This window comes from Ochotona curzoniae, unplaced genomic scaffold (assembly GCF_017591425.1).
Source record: "Ochotona curzoniae isolate NIBS_2020 unplaced genomic scaffold, NIBS_Ocur_1.0 scaffold_4701, whole genome shotgun sequence".
In the NCBI taxonomy this organism is placed as follows: Eukaryota; Metazoa; Chordata; class Mammalia; order Lagomorpha; family Ochotonidae; genus Ochotona; species Ochotona curzoniae.
Genome location: NW_024467122.1, coordinates 15,627,301 through 15,633,751, shown reverse-complemented (window position 1 = coordinate 15,633,751; position 6,451 = coordinate 15,627,301).

Genomic DNA, 6,451 nt, shown 5'->3' with positions numbered 1-6,451 from the left:
TCCTGTGAGTTTAACTGGCATTCCTTTCTATGTCAGTTGACTTTTTTTCACATGCACATTTAAGGATCTTTTCCTTATGTTTGATGGAAGAGAGCCTGATGATCATGTGTCAAGGCAAAGATCACTTTTGGTCAAGCCTGTTGGAAGTTCTGTGCCTCTCCTGAACGTTTCCCAGTCCTTTCTCCAAGTAAGGGAAGTTTTTCTTTGTTATTTTATCAAATATATTTTTAAACCCAGCTTCTCTTTCTGTGCCTTCTGGAACTCCCGTAACGCTTGCATTTGGCCTTTTCATAGTATCCCTTAGTCCTTGAATACTTTTCTTAGTTTGACTCAGTTTCTCTTCCAGGTTTTTAATTTTTTATGCATTGTTGAGGGAAATACTTTCCAATTCTGAGATTCTTTCTTCTGCCTTGCTCATTCTATTACTAGGAGTGTCCATTGAATGTTTAATTTTCTTCATTGTGTCCTTCATTCCTAATAAAGCAGCTTGATTTTGTTTCAGTGTTGCTATTTCCTGCGTGACGTATTCTTGAATTTCCTGCATGTTCTCCTCATTGTTGATAAGAAGCTTTATAACAAGCTTTTCAAGTGCCTTATCCCCCATTTCCTCGATGTCTTTCTCAGTTAATTCTGACATTGGCAAAGGCTTTTACTCCTTTGCAGCGGAGTCTTCAGGAATATTCATTGTGCCTCTGTCTCATTTTTGCTCTTGGTCATTGTACTTCTGGTTAGCAGATTCTTCTCTTTTGGGCTGGTTTCTAAGTTGTGTTGACCGCTGGTCTACAGGTCGGTTTTACTAATTACATTTGGTATCCAGTTCTTCTTTTGTAGTCATTTGTGCCATTCCCTTCAGCGAGTTTCAGTCCCAGCCTCTTGTGTTAGGTCTCTGAAGCCCCAGCTCCTGGCTCACCACTTCTGCTCCCTATGAACCTGTGCTGTGACTGCACTATTGTTTGCATAGCCTTTCTCCTACTCTCAGTTTGAGCAGTGCCCGGGATTTGGGAAATACCTGTTGTCTTAAATTGCGGCATTATCAGTAGTGCTGATCTTGCTGGAACCTGCTGGCCTTCAGGTCTGAAGGTCACCTGGGCCTATTTTGGGTGGAACTCATAGGATACCAAGTCAGCGCAATGCTTTGAGCTGGACATGGGTTCTCTCCCACCTTAGTGCAGTGGAGTTCACTATCATTCCACGCCCCCTCACCTCACCATCACAGCCCTTTCTTAGTACACAAAATGGCACTTGATGTGCCACTGGTGGGGGTCTGGGGCTGCTAATCATTAGGTCAGGGACCACCTGGACCTATCAAAGGTGGAACCTGTAGGAGGCCAAGCTGTTACTGTGGGACAAGGGCAATGTGATGTGCTAGAAATGAGCTCGCTCCTGGCTTAGCACATGCGCGGCTTGCTGTTGTCCCCCCAGCCCCACAGCCTTTTCCTCAGTACACAAAATGGTGCCTGATGTCCTCTGGTGGAGTCTGAGCCATGAAATTCACCCTGTTCCTGCACCTGCCTGCTTGGGCTCTGCCATTGTGTTTCTGCTTGTGGTCGAATCAAGCAAATCAGCAGAGGGGGCAGTTTTCTGCCTGGGTTCACCTCCTGAGCTCCCAGCGAGCTCCCTTTCCATCTGACCCCTAGTGGAACGCTGATCACCCATTGTCGATCTGGTCATTGCAACACTGCACTGCTGTCTCTGCTGTTTCCCCAAGTCCACAGGTCCTCGGATACCCCTCTGCCAGGACAAAGTCCTTAACATCTCTCAGCTTCATTTTCCTCAATGGTTAGTTTCACAGAATTATGGGAAGGATTCAATGAGTAAACACACCAGTTCTGGAGACCCAGCTCTAGTACTGATCATTAGTGACAGGCCCTGATGCTGTGCCAGGAATTTGCAAAGCTGAGCTCCTTGCATTCTCACAACCACAGCTCACCATCAGTCAGTACACTGAGGCTTGCACTCAACAGTTTTCATAGCCAAGGTCTGATGCCTCTGGCCCTGACTGTACTTTTGATTGGTTGGTGCCCAGAGTGATCATGGTTTTTGTCACCACTTCTCTCAGAGTTTGTAATCAGTGGTGTGTGAATGAGCAGGTGGGGGCTCAAGTTAAATAACTTATCTGAGCTCATGTGACTTACAGGTAGACGCTCCTTAACTGTTTATGTCATCACCTCCAGAAAAGTATAGGAAATAAAAGCAAGTTCTATTAACATTTAATGTTCTTTTCTTCTATATCTAAATTTGCCTGCCATTCAAGAAGTCAATAATTTTGTGAGGCTCTGCAGTTATAATAAAAATGACCAGAAACCATTGAGGATGGGGAGAAAAACAGAACCCTTGTACAGTATTGATGGGAAAGTAGATTGGCACAGCCATGGTGAAAAACAGTATTAGGGTCTCTCAAACACTTAAATATTGATCTGCCAGCTATCCTGTTACTGGATATACTTCCAAAGGAGATTAAATCAGCATATCAAACAACTCTCTGTCTCCCAAGTTTATTGAAGCTCTGCTCACAATAACCAATAGAATGAAATCTCTGTGTCCATTGGCAGATGAATGGGTAAAGAAAAAAGTAGGATTCATTTCCTAAATGTTCACAATACCCTGGCCTTGGTCCGGGCCAAAGCCAGAAGCCAGAAACTCAGTCCAGGTCAGCCGTGTGGGTGGCAGTGTCCCAAACACTTGAGAGTCCCAACTGTTTTTAACTTATTATTGGGTCTTCAGAGCTGTTCGAATATTTGGGATAAGAGTCCTTTATATGTGTCATCTTCCTACATTTTCTTCCAGCTTCTAGCTTGACTTCTCATTCTCCTGGCACTGTTGTTAACCAAACAGATGTTTTTCATTTTAATAAAGTGAACTTTATTCTTTCATGGATCACACCTGTGGATGTTCAGGGTTAACAGTATCATTTGTTGAAAAGACTGATTTTCTCCATTGTATCCTTTGCCCCTTGGTCAACGATAAGTACAGCAAATACATGTGGGTCTAGTTCTGGGCTCTCTTCTGTGCACTGATCTCTCTTCACTCACCCACATCACATTATCTCGGTGACTGCAGATATGTATTTGAGATTTTTTTTCCAATTTGAAAGGCAGCATCACAGAGATAGAGAAGGAGAAACAGAGAGATTTTTCCATCAGGTGGTTCACTCCCCAGATGACTAAGTTGGCCAGAGGTAGGACTAAAGCCAGAAGCTTCTTCCAGGTCTTACATAGGTACAGGGGTCCAATCTCTTGGGTCATCCTTTGCTGCTTTCCCAGGCCATAAGCAGGGAGTTGGATTGGAAGTGGAACAGCCAGGACACAAATCAGTGTTCATATGCAATGCCAGCACAGTAGGCAATGGCTTTGCCTTCTATACCATAGCTCCAATGCCAGAATAAAATAGACTTTTAAGTTAACATGTAATTGTATGTATTTATGGGCTACAGTGTGACCATTCAATATTTACAAAGAAAGCATACTGATCAAATCAGGGAAACTGGCATCCATAATTATAATTTCTGGATATTAAGAGCATTCAAAATCCTCTCAACAAGATATTTTGAAAGGCAAGTAATTGTTAACCATGGTTGTCCTGCTGTGTCATGCCACATTAGCAATCACTGCTGGGAACTGCATCCCCGTATGTTAACCACCTTCTCTCCAGCCCATCTTCCCCCACACCTCTCCCAGACATTGGTAACAGTACTTCTATTGACCACTCCTATGAGATCAGATTTTTATCTTCCATATTTGAGTGGTAGCATGTCCTTTCTGTGCCTGATTCATTTCATTCAACATAATATCCATCTCATGGCCAGATGATATTGCATTGCATACGAATGCCATGTTTTCTTTATCCACTCACCCATGAACGGACACCCTGGTCGAGCCCATAATTTGGTTGCTGTGAACAGTGCAGCAGTACACTTGTCTCCTCGGCAGATTGATTTCTTTTTTCTTTTGGAGAGATACCCAGTACTGGGATTGTCAGATCATACAGCAGTCCTCTTTTACGGAGGAACACCTTGTTTTCAATAATGGTTGCACAAATGTGCATTCCCACCAAAAGTGTGTGAAGCTCCTCTTTTTCTGCATCCTGGTTAACATTTAGAATTTGTCTTTTGGATGAAACCCCTTTCAACTGGGGTGAGATGATAACTCAGTGTGGTTTTCATTTGCATTCCTCTGATGATTCGTGATATTGAGTGACTTTTCATATACTTGTTGGCTTGAGTGTCTTCTTTTCTAAATATGCCTGTTTGGATAATGTACTCGGTTTTAATTGGATTTTGTTGTTTGCTTTCAAGTTGAGCTCCTTACATATTCTGGATATTAATCCCTTGTCAGATGAGTTGTTCGCAAATATTCTCCCTCATTCTGTAGATGTCTCTTCACTCTGATGGCTATGTGGAAGCTTTTTGGTTTCATGTAATCTCATTTGTCAATGTTTCCTTTCATTGGCTGCACTTTTGAGGTCGAATTTAAAATGTCTTTGCCCAAGCAAAGGACAATACATCTTTTTATTTGTTTGTTTATTTTTACTTCTTTTTAAATTATTATCAACATTCTGTGATACAGTTCCATAGGCCCTGGGATTTCTCCTGCATTCTCCTCAAGTCCCCTCCACCCCCCCCCCCCGAATTCCCCTATATTTTATTATTATAGCATAGCTCTTTATAAACAGTCACATGTTCATCACTGTGGGCAGGGACAATGGCAGAGAGTCCAGCCTCCCATTGTCAAGATACAGCTAATAGTTTTATTAGTGGTCCATCTTTGACCTGGAAGTAGAGATGCACACTGCATTGCATCCTCACCTCTGGACATGACAGTCTCCATTACACAGTCACCTCACTTCCCTCTTAAATGAAAAGCCACAATACAAAACCAACAACAGGAAGAAAACTAGAAATTTACAACACCATGAAGTTCTCCAGGGATTTTGATAGTTCAACGGTCCTGAATTGCTGGCGATCCCACCTCTCCAATAGCAATGAAATCTCTGCAGAATCCACTGGCTGCTATAGTCCACCTTATAGTATCTGTCTGCCAGATCTTCACTGCCAACGACCTGGCTGGTGTAGTTGATCAATTTGTTCTGTCCTCCATCCACTGCCATGGTACCAGGTGTCCTCTGAAGGCTCCAGTGTACTGCCGTATCCTCCATGCGCACCTAGCTATGCTGTCCACTGCTCCATGTGTCAGGCCCAGCTCTGACACATGCTGAGCCACCGGACTCAGAACCCCAACAACAGAGAGAATTGCAGGTTCCATGGTCTGACCATGGAGGACAATACATCTTAAAAGACTATTGCACTTGGCACTGGCAGTGGGTGCAGCAAATTAAGCCACTGCCTGCAGTGCTGCTATCCCTTATGGTTCAATTCCCCAGTGTTGCATTTCCAGTCCAGTCCTGCTAAAGCACCTGGGAAAGCATCAGAGAATGGGCCCCTACACTCATGTGGGAGACCCAGATGAGGCTCTTGGTTCCTGGCTTTGGCCAGAAACAGCTTTGGTTTTTGTCGCCATCTGGACTGTGAACCAACAAATAGAACTTCCTCTTTTTCTTCGCCTTTCTTTCTCTCTCTCTGGCTCTGCCATTCAATATTTTTTCAAGAACACTGTACTCACCTGGATGGTCTTTTTAAAGGCAGCCTAGCAGGAAGCTGCAGCAAAACACAGGACACCTGATGAGGAGCCAGAGGATGCTCCTGATTCCTGCACATCATCAGGGTGGTGCTTGCCTTTCTCCTGAGAGTTTCAGGAGGAAGGTATTGAGAAGGCCAGTGGGTCCAAACGGGGTGTCAGCTAGGATGAGGAGTAAACAAGTATGTGCACATGGAACTCTGATGCCATAGAAGGACTGCAGACCACTGGGCTGTGAGCAAAAGCCACATTGCATGATGTCCAAAAATCAGATGATGCAAGATGGCCCGGCGCAGCAGCCTAGTGGCTAAAGTCCTTGCCTTGTACACATCAGGATCCTCTATGGGTGCAAGATCTAATCCTGGAAGCCCCACTTCCCATCCAGCTCCCTTCCTGCAACCTGAAAAAGCAGTTGAGGATGGCCCAAAGCCTTGGCACTCTGCATCCGTGTGGGAGACCTAGTGTAGGTTCTGGGCTCCTGGCTTCAGATTGGCATAGCCCCGGCTATTGCGGCCACTTGGGGAATGAATCAGTGGACGGAAGATCTTCCTCTCTGATCTCCTCCTCTCTGTATATCTAACTTTCCAATAAAAATAAAATAAAATTTAAAAAAAGAAATAGCTCAGTGACATCAGTGCACATTACACCCAATCACACATTCTCTTTGCTAGAAGGTCCAGCCTTTCCCGTAACTTAGAGCATCCATGGAGAAAAAGGCACAGGAGATGGAAAGTTACAGAAAAACAAAAATAACTTCTGTTTTAGCATCCTTGACAACTTGGGATTTGAAAACCTTACCTTGCTACAATAATTGTAAA